This window comes from Triturus cristatus, chromosome 8, assembly GCF_964204655.1.
Source record: "Triturus cristatus chromosome 8, aTriCri1.1, whole genome shotgun sequence".
NCBI classification, from domain to species: Eukaryota; Metazoa; Chordata; class Amphibia; order Caudata; family Salamandridae; genus Triturus; species Triturus cristatus.
This window is the reverse complement of record NC_140591.1, coordinates 1,122,720,787-1,122,739,374: the sequence shown is the minus strand read 5'-3', so window position 1 is coordinate 1,122,739,374 and position 18,588 is coordinate 1,122,720,787. Positions and strand designations below refer to the sequence as shown.

The following is an 18,588-nucleotide window of genomic DNA, read 5'->3' as shown; positions in this document are numbered from 1 at the left end:
TTATCTAACCATTTGGCCACAAGGGACTTAATTAATGTTATGGAAAAGGCCAACACTATGGAAAATAAACGTCCCGTGGCTACTTATGTCGGGCATGGGAGTGCATCCACAATTGATTATGTATTCGTGACCTCCGCACTTGTGGACCTTTTATTAGAGGCCAAAGTAGTTAGGTCTGTACACAGTGACCATCACCCGATTCTATCCACTCTGAAACTCCCCCTTAAGAGGGTGAACCGGATAGAAATAGGGGCAAAAAACCTAGTCGCATCGACAGACAAACTTAGGGTGGTCTGGAAGGGGATTGACAACAAGGGGGTGTTAGCCCGAGTCATCAAATCCGAACCAAGATTAGTACTCACCTGTTTATCTTTTGAGTGCCCAGATCATGCGATCATTGAAGCATTCACGGAGCTGTGTAGGACCATAAAAAAGGAGATATCTAAGCCAGTTAAAATCAACTCTGATATTAACCCTAGATGGTTCGATAACTCCTGTTCTAGAGCAAACAGAGATCTGAGAGCTGCCCTAAAAGTCGATCCACCCAACCAAACATTGGTGAGGTCCCTGAGGATCAGTTATAAACGTACTCTAAGAAGACGATCTGAAGAGCTATTAAAAACTCATTGGGAATCACTCGTACGTACTGCAGCAACAAAGGATGCTGCTGGGTTTTGGAAAGAGGTTAAAAACCTGAAAACGTTTGGTTCCAATATTACCCCCACAAATTGCAGTATATCAGGGGACGTATGGGTGAAGCACTTCACTAACATTTATATGGCATCGACTCCTCCCACTGAAAACCGCCAACCTTTTAAGCTTCCAAACATTTTAATAACAGAAGTGGAGGATGCAATCTCTCAGAGCGCAGGAAATAAGGCGCCTGGGCCTGATGGAGTATCCATCGATTTAATAAAATCAGAGCCCGACCTATGGTCCCCATTATTGTGTAATGTTTGTAACAACTTGTCCATTACCTCATTGCCCGATACCTGGTCAAATAGTACAATCGTCCCTATTTTTAAAAAAGGCGATAGACTTGACCCTGGCTGTTATCGCCCAATATCCCTGATTGACAATACATTGAAGATTTTGGGCAGGGTCATTTTTAATAAGATCAGCACTTGGGCCGAGGAAAACAAAATCTTACACCCTTGCCAGCTAGGCTTTAGAAATAACGTAGGGACGGTTGAGCAGTGCTTGAACCTAAACCTAGTTTTAGATAAATATATTAGAGCAAAAAAATCCCCACTTTATCTAGGTTTTATGGATTTAAGCTCTGCTTTCGACTTTGTCAACCGATCTCGCCTATGGACTGCTTTGCTGAGCTATGGTTTAGATGAATCTCTGGTCCAATTTCTGGCTTATCTACACAGAGATTTAAAGGCCCGTGTTCGCATCAATAATGACGGTGAGGTTTCGGACGAGATTTTAATTGGTAGGGGTGTAAGACAGGGTTGCGTCCTGGCTCCCCTACTTTTTATCTTATATATAAATGAATTAAGTTCATCAATAGATAAACTAACCACTGATGTCCCGCTCGTCAATGGCAATCCTTTACCCGTACTTCTTTATGCCGACGATGCGGTACTCATAGGCCGTACACCTAATGCACTTCGCACTTTAATTTCAGGCTTTGTTTCTTTTATGGCCGACCTGGACTTATGTACAAATTTTAAAAAATCTTATATAATGTCCTGTGGGCCAAAGAAACATAAAATTCGACATATAATGGCAGGGAATAATATCCTAGACAGCACTTGCACCTTCCCTTATTTGGGCCTGTTGTTTTCTGATTTTGGATCCTGGCAACCACATGTTGCCAGAGGGAGGAACAAACTGGGTAAAGCCATTAATTCTTTAATTACTTTACGCCAACCAAGGCACGCCGAGGTCACCTTATCTTTACTACAAATCTATAAAACCCAGTGCGTCCCTACAGGAACGTATGGCGCTGAGGTGTGGGGATACTCGAGCTGCACCAATCTTCAGGCAGAAGAAAATAAGTTCTGTAGGAAGGTACTGGGGGGAGTCTTCTCGGCTCCGTCATACGTATGCCACAGAGAATTGAACCTCCCCTACATAGAGGATTTCATAAAATCAAGACCCGCCCTATTCTGGTTAAAAATCTGGCGCAACCAAGCTGCCTCATTGACCCGCGATATAATTTCAGATTGTTTAAAATGTGAGCGGGTAAATTACATCCCTTGGCTTAAAGCGGTACAGGCGAGCTTAGAAAGCGTAGAAATGGGGCATCTTTTCTCAGCACCTGACACAATAAACCCATCACATAAGCTTATAGTGAAAAGGGCCTTATTCGACTTATATCGAACAAATAGAGAAAATATTGAATTTAGAAAGCCAGCCATCCTTGGTTACCTACACATACAAGAACATTGTATTAGGCCATCTACCAAACCCCAAGGTTATTTGTGTAAGGAATTGGGCAGATGGAATAGGAGCCTGTTGTTTAGATTTAGGGGCGGGAGCGTGGTAAATTTACTTTGTTTCCCCCTAGGTTACTCCCATAACTTAAGAAACTTACCCTGTCCTTGTAACCAAGGTGGCAAGCAAAGTTTGATGCATTTTACACTGTTTTGTGGCTTTTATAAAAAATATACTAAATATTTTCTCATCCCTTATTTTAAAGTCAATGCCCTGACAGACTTTAAAGAGGCCTTTAGAACTTTGCGGACACTAAGCAATGAGGATGTAATTTATAGAGTCAGTCATTTTCTCCAAACTGCTGTCCGCTCCCGTGCCTCAATGAATACGACTTGAATTATGTCTATTATTTTAGATTTTTGTATAACTTGAAGTACTTAAGCCTTTAAGTCTCCTGTCCTTAATAGCACACATCCGCAGCTGAAGCTTTTAATCTGTAACACAGCAAAATTGTCCGACGTTTTGGAATTTCCCTCAACACATTTCTTCGAAAGAGGGTTTCACACAAGTGGAAATTAAAATTAAAACCTTTTTCAAGGTATTTCTTGGTGTAGATGTGTAAAGAAACCCATGTATTTGGAAGGTCATAACAAAAATTGATATAAGATCAGAGTTAAACTAAATAAAACTTACACATAAGGCGCAGGTATTGATTAACATTTCTGTTATTTAAAGCATACAAAACCCAGCATTTTTATGTTCGGCTTAGCCTATACCTTCTAATTTCACAAAAAATTATATGCATATTTACCTACTTAGAGGGGCTTCCTGTCAGCCCTCTGAATCCATTGGTCTGTTGTTGTGTCCTTCACATTGTAAGTCCATCCATCACAGTATACAGCGTGGGTCAGCCCACTTAAGCCATTGGCTACCTCTACTGTGAGTGACAGCATTCTACCCTTTCACAAGGAGCACATCCCCGTACAGGTAGTCAGGGATAACTCAAACAATGGGTGTTTTTTAATGCCAAAAAACATTATTACTTTTAGTCATTGTTTTAGATTTACAGCTTCTCCAACAATACATTTTTACAAAACCAAGCAAGCATTGACAAAGACAAAAGGCTAGCAGCCAATTCCAGACCTATTGGCTTTGCCAATACTTGTTTTAAATGTTCTGGACGGCTCCTTATATACTTGTGCCCTCTGTAGAAAGACTACAGAAATCCAGTTCTTCAGTGGATTGCAGCCTCTGTTGTCCTTTGCCAGCATCTTCGCTTCCAGACACAAGCGTACTGTTCTCTTTTGTTATAATGTACTGCCCTCCATGAACCCTAAATATTATGGCCTGAACAGTTTTGTGCCAACTGAAATTGAGGCACTGTATATAAAAGCCCTAGACAATATTCAGGGCCGGACTGGGAACAGCAACTAGTCCTGGCAGATTGTTGCTTGACCGGCTCATGGTAGTGGGGAATGGGGACGCAGGGGGGTGCTAGCAAGAAGCACCGCTCCCGATTTTGTTACAGGGGGCTGATATTGCAGCAAAACCAGCCCCCACGGGCACAAAACTGGCCCCCACCCCTCAAGCCCACCAGGGAAAGGCCCGGTGCCGGCTACGGCCAGTCCGGCCTGACCCTATTCCTTTAAAGTTGTGATCTGTTACACAATTAATTTCCCCCGCTATTGAAATCAGAAATCAGCTTCTGAAATAATGACATGACCGAGGTTACCAGAAGGCTCCATGCCATCAGTGACACATTTTTCCACTCTTGGAATTTTATTTAACAACCTAATGTATTCTGGGAGTTGTATTCCTGGTTCAAGTTAACTAAACCAATAGGACTAACACATCTGAAAGGAGCTATTCGAAAAAGAAGACCTTGGACAATAACATGGTGTCCATGATGACATGGAGTCATCTGGTGACCTTAGTTCTGGAGTCCAATAAACCGATGTAACGGAAGAGGTTGCGATAGGGATGATATAATGGAGGCACAATTGAGAGTCAAGCCAGCAGAAACTCTTGATACCACCTTCTGGTTTATTACAAGGCATGGGTTGCTGGCTCAGTATGATCCTGCAAGCCTAGCACCTTTATCCTATAAGGCACTAAGTAAAATTTTATTTTCTGGAGAACAGTTGGCGTGATTTTCAGGGTTTCATCAAGGTAACGTAGGAATAAATGACTGTGATTGGGGAGTGTTGGTGGGTTGCAGTTGCATTTCCTTAGCTATGGGACCGTGCTCGGAGCTCATGCTGCATTCAAAGATAAGAGGTCAGATTTGAGTCACCCCATGCAGATCCCACAGTGGGTACAAGGGCTTCAAACTTGTGAAACATAAAATCTAGTGGGAGATTAATAGAATGCCTGAGGCCCAGTTGGGCCCCTGTTGGGTTTCATTCTTAGACCCCATTTGAAACATTTGAAAGTAATTGTGATGTCACCCACCAGTGCCTGGTGCCTTTAAATCCTAATGAGACTAGAGATTTATTCTACTTATTAAATTGTGTACATGGGTTATTCAGATTTTATTGGAACGTAAGGTATATGTCCAAATGGTTCCTAAATAAAAGGTCTCCAGATTTCTCACTTGACCAGGTGCAAAATGTAATTGGTGTTGCGGTACACAACAAAACGCTGTTGAAGCTGAACTGTTTAGGTCATATGCATAGTACTGAAAGAGCAAATGTAAGCCTGAATTGTCTCATGACTGAGTTGAGTGAAGTTACATACAAAGTGCTCATACACCAATAAATAGGCTTCATGCTGCTGTGATAAGGAACGCAGAGGTATGCACTCCTGGAATAGCACACTGTTGAAAGATGTGTTTTGGGAAAATATAACCGGCACATGGAGTAAATCAATTTCCAGAGTTTCAACATATCTTGGGCAGTTTGTTCTTCATTAAACGATAGGGTGCTTTGGGTTTCCAATAACCAAAATACATCAGGGTGGAGGAATATTCGTATTTTTAGGTCAAGCCTGGGCAGCGCATGTGCTGCTCAGCGAGGCATGCTGTATTGAGGTAGGGAAGTGAAGCTCCGCCCAATCTCCGCCCACATTTTTCATTGACTTGTGTCATTATCCACTGTAAACTGTGGCTGTTCATTGGTCAAAAGGCTTAGTAGTCCCTCCTTAGTACCGCCTTGTCTCATTTTATAACCTCCCATGGCAACACCCTCTGTTAAGTGTGTTGTTGCTTGGTAGGCTTTAATTACAGCCTCCAATCACTATTTTCTTAAATAGCGTTGTCCTGCCTGCTGCTGCAGGCAGGACACGCTCTCTCCTAACACTTTTTTACATTTTTATAGCACAAATTTGCAATGCAATAGTTCTCGCATGAGAGTTTAAGCTATTGGCGTTGTAAATGTCAATGCCTTTTATTGATCTGTTTTCAAAACAACACATAAATAAAAGGCCTTGTCATTTACAATGCCAATAGCTCAAACTCTCATAAATGTGAGACCTATTGCATTGCAAATGCTTGTTACATGTATAGAAGTAATGCAGGAGGTCTCGGAATAACTGGAGGCCTTTTCGTTTGTTCAATTGAATTGTGAGGTGGGCTCCTCTTCCTCATGTTACGATCTGAAACACAATCATTTAACTTCCGTAACAATAGGAAGTGAATGCCCTAGAAAACTGAAGGTAATAGTTTAATTGAAGACCATCCCTTTAGGCTAGAAAACTACCCCTGATTCTTAGCTATTTAGTTGAGCCCAACCAGTGGGCCCAATTTTTTTAAATTATGCTAAATGTCCCTGTGTTAGAAATGGAGGTCTCTAGTTGGCAAGAGCTTGCACCTTTGTCCAAATAGGGACCCTTCTTCCTAGTCAGGATAAGGGAGTTACACTCCTAAAATAACCCCTGCTCACCCCCTTGGTAGCTTGGCACAAGAAGTCAGGCTTATCTCAGAGGCAGCGTGTAAAGCATTTGCACATAACCAACAGTAATACAGTGTAAGCACTACAAAAGGACACCACACCAGTTTAGAAAAATATCCAATATTTTTATATACTCAAGACAAGACCAAAAACTATAAAAATCCACAATACAGTACTTAGAAATCTTCAGTTATCAAAATATGCTTGAAAAACAGTTCCTTGATGTCAATAGATCGGTCCAGCGCTATCACGGCATTGTGAGCAAACAGTTCTGGCTTGCCGCGGCGTCGCGGGTCAGCTACGGTGTCAGGAAAACCCGCAAACAGTACCTTTTAGAAATGCACGGTATCCGCTACCTCCTGTGAGCTTCCGAAAGCACTGCGTCCGCAGGCATCAGTCCCAGAGGTCGGTGCAGGAGTCGTTGGGGCCCTCGAAGTCACACTCATTGCAGATCGAACTCCTCTCTGTTGAAGTCAGGAGCGCTGGCGTCGGCAGGCGTCGGGTGCTGCGGTTCGGAGTGCAGCGGTGTGGCGTGCAGTGCCCTCAGGTCGCAATGCAAGCAGCGGCTCGGTGGCGGCATCAGATGGCGTCTTCGGTGAGACCAGGGTCGCAGTGCGAAGTCAATGCGGTGCTCGTCGCGGTGCTGGCAGGTCACGGTGCAAGCAGCAGCGTCATCGTTGCTGAAGCGCTGTCGTCGGCTGACGAAATGGAGTTGATGGCGCCGGCATTGGTATGCCAAGGCTGCGGTGCGGAATGAGAACGCTGCATCATGTAACTTTATGAGCGGTGCCCTCGAACCACAGTGCAAGCAGCGGCTGCGGCGCGGTGCAGAGTGCGAGGCCCACAAGTCGTGGTGCGAACAGCGGCTTGGTGGCGGCATCAGCAGGCGTCGTCGGTGAGACCAGGGTTGCGTTGCAACGGTGCCCTCTGCAGTGCCTTCAGGACACGGAGTTGGCAGCGGCGTCTTAGACGTCGTTGGGTTGCTTTTCTTTTGTTGCAGCACAAAACACACAGTTCCCAGTGCTGAGGGCAGAAGAGCTTGAAGTCTTTGTTGTTCCTGAGACTTCTTGAACAGGGGGCAAGCTCTACCTCAAGCCCTTGGAGAAACTCAGAAAAGTAGATTGCAGAAAGTTCAGTCCAGTCCTTTCACTGCCCAAGACAGAAGCAGCCACTGCAGGTCAACACAGCAAAGCACACAGCAAAGTGATAGTTCCTCATCACAGCTTCTCCAGCTCTTCTTCTTTGCAGTCTTCTTAGTGCAAAAGAGTTCTAAAGTTCAGGGGTTTGGACTCCACTTTTTATAGCCCAAAATCCTTTGTTCTCTCAGGCAGAGAGTGTCTGTGCCCAGCCAGAACCAGTTCTGCCCTCTCTGGTGTGGCTTCCTGGCAGGAGGTGGAGACGGCATTGTCAGAGGCAGACCAGGCCCATTCAGGTGCAAGGAAATATCCTCCCCCTACTCTAAACGCAGCCCAAGTCTATTCAGCCCTTTCCTGACCCACCTAGGCTATCCGGAGCCACTCCTGCTCCCCAGCCCCTGTCATCCAAAACCCAGACAGTCAATCCACATTCTAGCAGAGGCACACTGGATGACTGAGCAAGAAAATACCTATTTTCTAAACGTGGTATTTTCAAACACAGAATGTAAAAATCACCTTCACTAAAAGATGCATCTTTAGATTCTGAGTTCAGGCATACTAAACTTTATTTTCCTACCTAGTTCCCCGGGCCAGTTATGTTTATAAGATGTTATACACAAACTCCCCATTCTTTCCTATGAGGAACAGGTAGCCTTGCAATAGTGAAAACGAAATTGGCAGTAATTCACTATCAGGACATGCTACACACACCAGGGCATGTCCTACCTTTTACATACATTGCACCCTGCCCACAGGGGTACCTTGGGCCTACCTTAGGGGTGGCTGACTGCACACAGGCTCTGCAACGGCAGGCCAGAATCCCATTTACGGGCTGTTTGTGCGGGTGGCACAATCCAGTGCTGCAGCCCACCAACAGCATTTGATTTACAGGCCCTGGCACATGTAGTGCACTTTACTAGGGACTGACACATAAATCAAATAGGCCAACCATGGAAACACCAATCCATAACACATTTTACCACAGGAGCACTTGCACTTTACCACTGATCAGCAGTGAGAAAATGGCGCAGAAACATTACGCCAGCAAAAACAGAGTCAAAACCGGGAGGTCAGGAACTCTAGCTATCTATCTTAGTAATTGTGCACTTATAATTTTAGTAATATCTATAGGTCTTTGCTACTGTGACCTAAAAGGAACCAGAGTGATGTGGTATCTTTGTGGAGTGCCACCTTCAAAACTAGTCTGAAAGGACGGAACAGAGACCCGTGTTAATCCTCTATAATATCCCACTCAGTAAGGATCTGAACCAGCTTGTTGTGAAAGCACTTGGTGGTTCCACATTGTCAAAAGCTGTGAATTAACCTGGAAGTACTAAGAGCTGCTCTGCTTTCATGCACCCTATTGAGGGTTTCATTCAAGAAACTAAGCAGCCCCAGGATAAACGTAGGGTAATCAGGTTACCTAATCCATGGGACAAGGCTTTCATTACACTTTGCTCAAGATTTTGACATCCCTCTTCAAGGCTAAATATGGCCATGTGAGAGGTGGAAAGAAAGAGGAGGTATCAGGAGTTTTCAATATTATGCAAGAGGTTGGCAGGGCTGTGCCCTTTTCCCACCCTTGTTTAATCCGTTCATTAATAATATGGATGCTCATCTTTTGAAGGCACTGCATGCACCACCTACAACAAATGGTTGGTCTATGCCAATATTTCTTTTTCTAATGATCCTGTATTAATTTCGACTTCCCCACAGGATTTACAATCATTAGCTGATTTCTGCCTGGTATTCTGTCCCAAACGCTTAAAAATAAAGTGGTAAAGACCAAATTCAGGATCATCAACCCCACCCAAAACGTTTAACTGGCAAATTACTTTTAATGTGATGCCTGTTAATAAAGGTACTGTGTTTGATTATGTTGGAGTAGGCGTCCAGGAAAAGGCTACTTGGATGGAGTGTCTTCAGCAAACTTCCATGCCTGTCTTTGCATAAAATGCTGGATCTATCCTAATTCTTAAAGCACAGACAGGTAGGATAAATCACAGTGGTCCCAGTGTTGGAATGCTGCAGGGCACAAACGGCGGTGTCAGCATTCTATAGCTTTGGAGAAGGAAGCAGCCAGAAATTAGAGACGGGGAAAAGCATTTATTTTAGAAGCAGTTGCTTGGTTTACCCTGTGGAACATACAATTTTATAGAACTGTTACTTAAGGAGATCCAGTGTATGGCTGGCTTTGAGCATCTTGGCTACCGGCTCTGATTATGAAGCTTCCCTTCTTTGGCCATTGCCAGGAAAATCATTAGTGATCTTTTGGGGGATTCCTTGTGGGTCATTGTTGGTCTTGGCCCTTTTTGCAGGGTCATCCCTAAACTTTTTGCCTTTCTCCTAGCCTTTTTTCTGACATGGTGTTGGTGGTTTTAGGCCTCTGGGCACTTTAGCACTGCTGTCCAGTGTAAAGTGTGTGCACTCTCTGTGTTAAATTTGGTAAGATTGGTTTACACCTGTTTGGCCTATTTAATTTACCTGTCAGTCCATTGTAAAGTAGTATCTCATATATCCAGGGCTGGTAAATTAAATGCTACTGGTGGGCTTGCAGTGCTGATTGCGCCAGCCGCCAAAGTAGCCTTGCAAACCTATCCCAGGCCTCTGCCATTGCAGGGCCTGTGCGTGCAGTGTCACTGCAGCTGTGACGTGGCACCTAAAGTGTGTGCCATGTCCGTGACCCCCCTTTTACTACATGTCAGTCACCCCAAAGGTAGGCCCTAGCTAGCCCTATGGGCAGGGTGCATTGTAGGTAAAAGATAGGACATGTACCTTAAGTGTGTGACATGTCCTGGTACTGACGACAGCCATTTTGGTTTCTCACTACTGTCGGGCTGCCCTCCCATAGGAATGCATTGGGAATTCCCTGATAAAGTGTTTCAGTGGTAATTCCTCATATGAGAGGCGGTCAAGTTTGGTATGTTTGGAATAGTAATAATAAATGCTGTGCAATGGTGTGCGCAGATTTATTATAACTATTTTAGAAATGCCACTTTTAGAAGTTGTCATTTCTGTGTGCAATGTGTCTGCCTGCCTGATGTGAATTCCATGTCTGGCTTTTGAGTGACAGGGGCTGGTGAGGTGTGTGTGGCTCCAGGAGGGGCAGGGTGAGTTAGCGCTAGGCTGAATGGGACATCTGCATTTGGAGTGGTGGGAGGAGAAGTCCCTGGTCCCTAAATAGGATTGTGCCTGCCCTTTACAATGCTGGCTCCGCCCCCTGTGGTGTGTCTGATGACCGAGCCCCCACCTGACAAAGGAGATGAGGAGCCTGGTAAACAGAGTTCTCCAATTCCCCCCTGAACCAGTTTTGTCTGGTTTCCCCAAGCCCCTGTGCCAGTGCAGACAAAGGAGGGATGTAATATAAATGTAGGGGCTGTGACCCCATGTGTTGTGCTGTTCCTGGACTTGATGGGGGCTTGCTACTGCTGGGGCCCAGAAGGAACCACCACAAGGGCTTGCCTCCCTGCTGGAGGGCCCTGTGTGCTGGCCTCCCTGGGCCCATCTATGCCCCTTTAACCTTAAGGACTTTTTTGGACATCTTGTGCCTCCTGAGCGCTATATTTAAATTACCAGCCGAGGAGAGGAGCTGGCGTCGGCAGCGTGAGACTGCGAGGGAATCCGGACGTGTGGGATTCCCCCCTGTGCTTTGCTAGTAAAGCACGAGCCCACCCTGCGTTTTGTTGGGGAGAGCGGGAGCCTACCCCGCTGTATGGATATTTTCGGCGGGTGCCCACCCCGCGTTATGCACCTGGTTTTGGCGGGTGCCCACACCGCAGTTTGCCACGAGGAGCAGGTGCCCACCCAGCCTCGATGCTTATTTCGATAACGGGTGCCCACCCCGGTTCTGCTTTTGTGTTGCTGGCGGGTGCCTACTCTGCATTGCCGCCGCACTCTGAAAGCGCCGAAGAATCACCGCCGCGACCTGAGAAGGAGCTGCTGCTCGCGGCCGACCAGGAAGACAGGCAAGGTTGCCTGACTGTGGGCATGACCTTGGAGGCAAAGCGGAGTGGTGCCGGAAGGAGGACGGGAGCCCACCCCGCCTCCGTGAGAAGTCACCGAGCTGTCCCCGCGCTGGAGAAGCCCTGGTCCCAGGAAGGGGGACCGGACGAAGAGAAGTGACAAAGGAGAGTGCGGCGGGTCAACGGGGCTCCTGTGAGTGTGAGGGAGCCCGGCATGCAGACCAGAAGAGTGAGGGAAGTCCCGCAGGCCTTCAACCTGAGACCGGAGGTGTCCCTAGAGAGATAGCCCGGTGAGTGAGGGCTTGGCTGGGTACATTGCCGGCGCCTATTTTCCGAGCGGACCCGCCAGAGAGCGGGCCGCTCCATCACGGAGGCAATTTTTTCTCATTGCTGAGTTCCTGGCTGGAGGAGCCTCGGTGAGAGGGACTCCCCCAAAACACCCTGCTGATGCCTGCATGCACCAGTTGGTGCGGAAGAGTCCCGGTGAGTGGGGGCTGACGGTGTTGGGCATTTTTAGTGCTGATCAAGAGCACCAGGAGGAGCAGCGGGCGCCTGCCCTTGGGTCATTGTTCTTTTTACGGTGGAAAGGAGATGGAGGGAAGTCTCTCTACCGATGAGGGCATTTCTTGTGTGGCACATTTGCTGTGGCTGCATCGGCAGTCCGGAAGGCCAGGGTGGAAGCCTCGTGAGGGCCAGTGGGCTCTAGGGGACCTGGTTGAATTTGGTGCCCGTGAACAGTGACAGTGACGCCCAGGAGGGGTAACGAGCTGTGTGTGCCCGAACAGTGATACTGTGGTGCTCAGGGGCTAATTCAGTGTTTAGGCCTAATATGTTTTATGCCTACAGTGATGATGCATGATATGTGAATGATTTATGCCTAAGGCTTTTCCCTTAGGTGTACCCGCTGAGAGTGGGTATGGTGGGGCACTGTTGCTAATGATTTATGCTCAGGGTGGTGTCCCCGGATGTGATGCCTAAAGTGATGATAATGCCAATATGATTTAGGCGTAATATGGTTTAGGTCTAATGAGATTCATAATGCGTGTTTATGCTTGAGATGCCTATGACATAATGTGTTTATGTTTAGGATGTTTATGCATAATGTGTTTATGCTGGTGAGGCCTATTGCGTAATGTGTTTATGCTTATGAGGTTTGGGCCTAATGTGGTATTGCCTAATGTCATGTTATGATATTTTAGGATGGTGTCCAATGCTAATGTGGTAATGCTTAGGTCATTATGGTACCAGTAGTTAATGGTTGCGTTTTGCATTTACTTACCTGTTCTGATGATTCTGACCGTGGCCCGATTGGCCTGGTCCTGTATATAATCCCCTGTGAATATTGCCTAGTGCCATTTTCCACAGTGTAAATGTGCGATTATGTTTCTAATGTGTTTATGATAATACAAAGGCTATTTGTTTATATAACCTTATGTGGAGTTTCTTTTGTTGTGTGCCTAGTGTGTTGCTGCTGCATGTGTGTGTTGCGCAAACGCTTTACACATTGCCTCTGGGATAAGCCTGACTGCTCGTGCTGAGCTACCAAGGGGGTGAGCAGGGGTTATCTTCAGCGTGTAACTCCCTTGCCCTGAAAAAAGTGGTGGTTTCTACCTGGCTTTGGCTCAAGCCCTAGCCAACCAGAAATCCAATTTCTAACAGTCATCAATACAATGGTTCATTAAATTGTACTCATCATTGGGAAAAATATAATCGTACAATCTATGGTATAAATGAGAACTATCACCAGCAGCAATAAGATCACATGCAAAACAGCCTATTTGGAACTGGAAACACGGAGCTAGTGATGTGAAGATTTAGGCTCACCAGTTTGCCTCTACATACATGTAGTACAAAGATGTTCAAGGTAGAAAGTGTGTTTACTTATGATGGAGCCATTTTAGACAAAATTTACCAAAATGTGGGGACCCTGTGGACTGTTTTTATCTTTTTACAGTACTCACAGAGAATACTCAATTGACCATTTCCTGATGGATTGTCCCTTATACATTAATATCAGAAAGAAGTTGCTAAGGCCAGTTTTTATGAGTTATCGGAAATACAGCTGCTATGACATATTGCAGATGTGTAAATTTATCACCATTTCCATTATCACTTTTACAGTCACTAAATTTGTGATGGATACTTACTTCTAAGTGCTAATTCCTAATCTTGGAATATCCTTCTGGCACTACACTGGATCCAGAGATGTATTTTTATAGCAGTGCTCATGCGCATTGTTAGGTGGCTTATAAGCACCACTACTGCACACTGATTTCAGTTGCATTCATCCTGCACCTTCTGACGCAGATCCGGAGCCTCGCTCCCATTTTTATCAGTTTTCCAATGACTTCTAAACAATCTCATGGTGTGCCAGGAAATGATGTCATCAGCGAAAATGACAGGTTAACCAAGGTGAGTCTTTGATGTCTGGGCTCGAGACACAGCTCTAGGTCATGTAATATGTGCACCCTCAATCCCCCAAAGGTGATATGAGACCAGGAAATAAAGTTGTATGTCTCAGAACACAAGAAGAAATCAACATTTGCATAGATTGCTCTCCAAGTTGCAGGTCCGGACTTGGCTCTGATCATGAAGCTGTTCCAGTGACCATTCAACATTGTGCTCTGAGTCCTCTGAAACGTCCAAGTCCGAAAGCAAATATGAGAAACAAAGTGGGATTCAACACCATGCCACCACTCTGACTCCAGAGAGAAGGCACAAGGTCATCATGATGTCTGGCGCACTCCTTCGAGGTCTTTGTCTACAGAACCAAATCCACCATTTCTTTAGATGTGCCCTGAGTTTCAAGGGTAGCAGGGTAGTTTTCAGCAGCAGCTCAAGGTCTTCAAAGAGGTCATACTGAAGATTTTCAGTGTATCCTTGAGCCACATAGAACCGCAGGGGCCTCCTGTCGGGTTACCACCAGTGGCTCCCTCGTTGGTGCCATCTGTCTCCTCACGAGCCATTATCCAACCAATAGGGCAGTAAAGACTTCTAATCCAGCCTGAGATCCACACTGGTTTCTACCACCTCAATCCAGTACTTGCCATATGTGCCACCAATGGAAATAGCGCCTTATTTGCAGTTTTGGTTTGGAGGGCAGCTGAGGCCCTAAATTGCAGCTACCCTCCATTGAGACCAAAATTAATGTTCTGACAGAAAATCTGCGGCCCAGGTCTGTCACTTGTGAGCTCTTATTTCCTTGTAATGATGCCCTCACAGATACATTGATAGCTACTTGGTTGAAGTTTTGTTCTTGCCCACCTTTGAATAGTAGGGTGGCTAGATGCCATAGACTGGCACCTGGTGAAACAGATATTTTCACAATGTACCCCACCCTAGAGTGTCTTATTAAGGTGAAACTAAACTCATTTCCTACCACCCCTTTGGATAGGCAATCCATGAGGATCGATGTTTTTGGCAAACACATATTTTCTTCCACCAGTCTAGTACTGTGGTCCAGAAATGTAGTTTGCCTGCTGGGCCCCTACACACATGCTCTTCAAATCATGACCAGCGAGATCTTGCTAGCAGTCTCGTATAATCTTAGGGCCTCTTTGATCCAGACGCGATACATGATGGACAGGACATGTTATCTGCAGAAGCTTAAATGCTACAGATTGCCTGCGTAGGGCGGTTGATACCAGTGTTTGTGGACATGGGTGGATGCAATCCATAGGATTCTCCAGTGATTCACATGCCTCCCTATAGATTATGCCTTTTAATGGGCTGATATTTTTGAGAGAAGGCATACTTTGATTTGGGACACTTTAAAGACAGGTGATCTACAATGTGCTCCTTAGGGCTGTTGACCCCTGCAAAACGGTTTCCACATCAGTGATGAAAGTTTAAAGGCTATCCAGAGGCCTGGGGTATAGAAAAAGACAACCTTCCCAGGCAGCGATGCAGCTGACACCCCAATACTTTAGCGGCTGTGGACGCAGGCCTGGCAAGCAGCCTGTGAACCCTCAGGGTCTTCAGTCTTCCAATTCCTCTTTCCCTTCCACAACAGGCAACAAATGTTTAGTTTGCCGTTAGTGAAGCATTCTCAACCAGTGGGGATCTGAAGTCACGAATGGCTCCCAGTTATTTGTGGTTGAAGATAGGTGAGCAGCATTTTCAAGTTTCTGTGCTTCCCTTCAGCCTCACCAGCTCCGCTGGGGTGTTCACAAAAGTGATGGTGGTGGTTGTTGCCGATCTTCAGAGGTTTGGGTTACCTGTATTCCTATAACTCGCTGACTGGTGTGGAAGGCAGGCTCTCTGCAGTAAATCGTAGACCATGTCCAGATGATGACACACTTCTAGACATCATTGGAATTCACTGTACACAAACTGAAGTCCCACCTGATTCCTTGGCAGAGGCTTTCAGTCATTGGAATGATCCTGGACACAGTGGAGTTCAGGGCTTTTCCTGTGCCATAATTAGCCCAGGACATTCAGGCTATGATTCTGATGTTTCAGGCTCAGTCATGGATAGGACTGAGAGAAGCACTGAGGCTTCTAGTCCTCTTAGCCTCGTGCATCCTCCCTATTAGCTATGCCAGGTGGCACATGTTTGGGCTGCAATGAAACTTGATGTTCCAGTGGGCCCAGCATCAAGGCAATCTGGCCAACACCATCTGGATCTTGGCAGAGATGACTCAACATTTGCAACGGTGTCATCTCAAACACCATTGGTTCAGTGGCAGGCCCCTCTCCCTTCCCCACCCGGAACTAACAGTGATGGGAAACACATCACTGCTGGCCTGGAAAGCTCATCTGGGGAAGGTGATCAGAGGAGTCTGGTCTCCAGCATAGACCTGTTCTGCATCAACCTGCTGGAGTTATGGACCATTTGTCTGGCTCTGAAGGCCTCCCTGCTGTACATCAAGGGGGGCTGGTTGGGTTCTCATGAACAACACTGCAGCCATGTGGTACTGCAACAAGTAAGGTGGAGTAGGGTCCTGGGTCTTGTGCCAGGAGACTTTGCATCTGTGGAGGTGGTTGGAGTTTCAGGGTATCTTTATAATTGTGAACCACCTGGCAGCGTTCCTGAAGGCTAGTGTGGACAAACTAAGCAAGGGGCGACAGGCATATCACAAGTGGCATCTACATTCCAAGGTGGCACATGGTGTCTTCCAACGGTGGGGAGAACCCTGGCTAGATTTTTTCAACACCATCCAGAACGCACAGTGTCAACCATTTTGCTTGTTGGAGATTATGCATCAATACTCATTAGCAGACTTGCTCCAGTTGTAATGAGACATGTGACTCCTGTACCCCTTCCCACCTTTGCCTCTCCTACCTAGAGTTCTGAAAGAATAATCAGGCCTAAATCATCGTAGTGGACCACGAGAATGTGGTACCTGGAACTTCTGGGCATGAGCATTTGTCCTATGTTCAGGTTGCCACATTTCAGGGATCTGTTGTCTCAGCAACATCACAGCATTGGCCGGCTGAATCTACACAATGTATGCCTATATGAGTGGACATTTAGTGGCAGCAATCGACTGCATTTGATTTGCCACCTGAAGTGATGGATGCCATACATTCTGGCAGGTTTCCTTCAACAAAATCTATTTATGCTCTGTGCTGGGACAAATTTGTAACATGGTATGGTGTTCACAACAGTGACCCCTTTCAGGTGAAACTGTCACATGTTCTTTTGTTTGTGATGTCTTAAGGCTATTAAACCATTGCAGTGCAACTATCAAAGCATATTTGTTGCCATTTTTAGCCATTTGACTTCTGCTAGACCAACTGTCCTTGTTCCAATCACCTGTTGTGATGAGGTTAATTGAAGGTGTGACACACATGTTTCCTCCCAAGTCATGTGTGATACTTCAATGGGACCATAACTTGATCTTGACATTCCTCATATATACACCCATTGAGCCTGTGTATAGCAGCTATTTGCATCTCCTGACCAAGAAGACCATCTTGACATCGCATGAGTTAATTTCAGGTCCATTCAGTGTAACTGCCCTTCACTGCCTTTTTCCCAGACAAATTGATCCTTGGTGCTGAGGACTTGAGCATCCTTCTTACCAAGAGTTGTGACAACCTTCCACGTTGAGCAATCCATCACTCTACTATCATTCTTTCCTCTTTCTCACCTCTCGATAGAGGTGGAGAGATTCCATCAGTTGGATCCCGCAAGGGTTTTAAACTTGTACATATATTGTTCCAAGTACATTTGAGTGGACCATCTGCTTTTTGTGGGGTTCTCTGGAGCACAGTAAGGGAAGGTGGCATTGAAGAGGAGTTTGTTCAGGTTGATAGCCCAGTGTATTAATATTTGCTATGTATTGGCCATGAAACAGCTTCCACAAGGCCGGTTCCACCAGGGCTAGGTTGCTACCACTGCGGTAGGATGTGGAGTGCCTTTCCTTGACATCTGTGATACGAATGTTCGTTCATACATTCAAAAAGCATGTCTGCCCACTTGGTCCTGTAACACCCTTTGATATGAGCCCACTCCACACACCCTCCACCATGGGAAGGTACTGCTTTGGTATCATTCCTAAGGTAATCAATCTGCAGTGAGAAGTATCCATCAGAAGGTTAGGTTACGTACCTTCGGTAACGCTCTTTCTGGTGGATACTGTATCTAGCTGCAGATTTGTCACTGCTCTCACCTCCCCATTCTGTGGAGTGACCTCTTTTTAAAAATTAGAAAGGTCCAAAATGAATATTTAGCACACATTTATCAACAATAGCTCACACTCTTTGTTTGAGGGCACGTAAAGAGTAAAGATAGGAATCTTACATCAGTGCGCAGGGGTGGTGCTTATATGCAGCTTTGCTCAGTCACTTCTGGAATGGTATGAAACCAGCTTGAGCTACAGGATGCCACCTAGTGGTGCACTGCTATGAAAAGTCTCCTGACCCAGTGTGGTGCCCGAGGGATATTCTTAGGTGAGGAACCTGAAGTTAGAAAGAGTATCGACCAAAAAGAAAATTAACATTGATTATTAACTTTTTCTTTTTAAGGTATCTTGCCTCTACGTGGTGTAGGCACCGTTCTTATCTAAGCAAATTTCTTTCCTTATGCCTTTTTGTTGTTGTTCATGAAGCTGTTTTGTTTGTCAAGGTTAATTGTTACCTATATGATTTCCGTTTTTTTACTTCGGGTTAAATGTGTATTATTTTAGCTGATGATCTTTGTTTATTGTTTTAATGTTTTGTTGCACTGCTTTTAAGGGTTTTCTTTTAACATCCTGAATACACATGATTATT

The 18,588-nt window shown here is 45.6% G+C and overlaps 1 protein-coding gene across 2 annotated transcripts in view; it reads left to right on the top strand.

Annotated features, from left to right (window-relative positions):
* The window catches only part of RASA3 (RAS p21 protein activator 3), an 886,845-nt gene that overhangs the window by 406,333 nt on the left and 461,924 nt on the right, over nt 1-18,588 (top strand). The window lies entirely within an intron of this gene.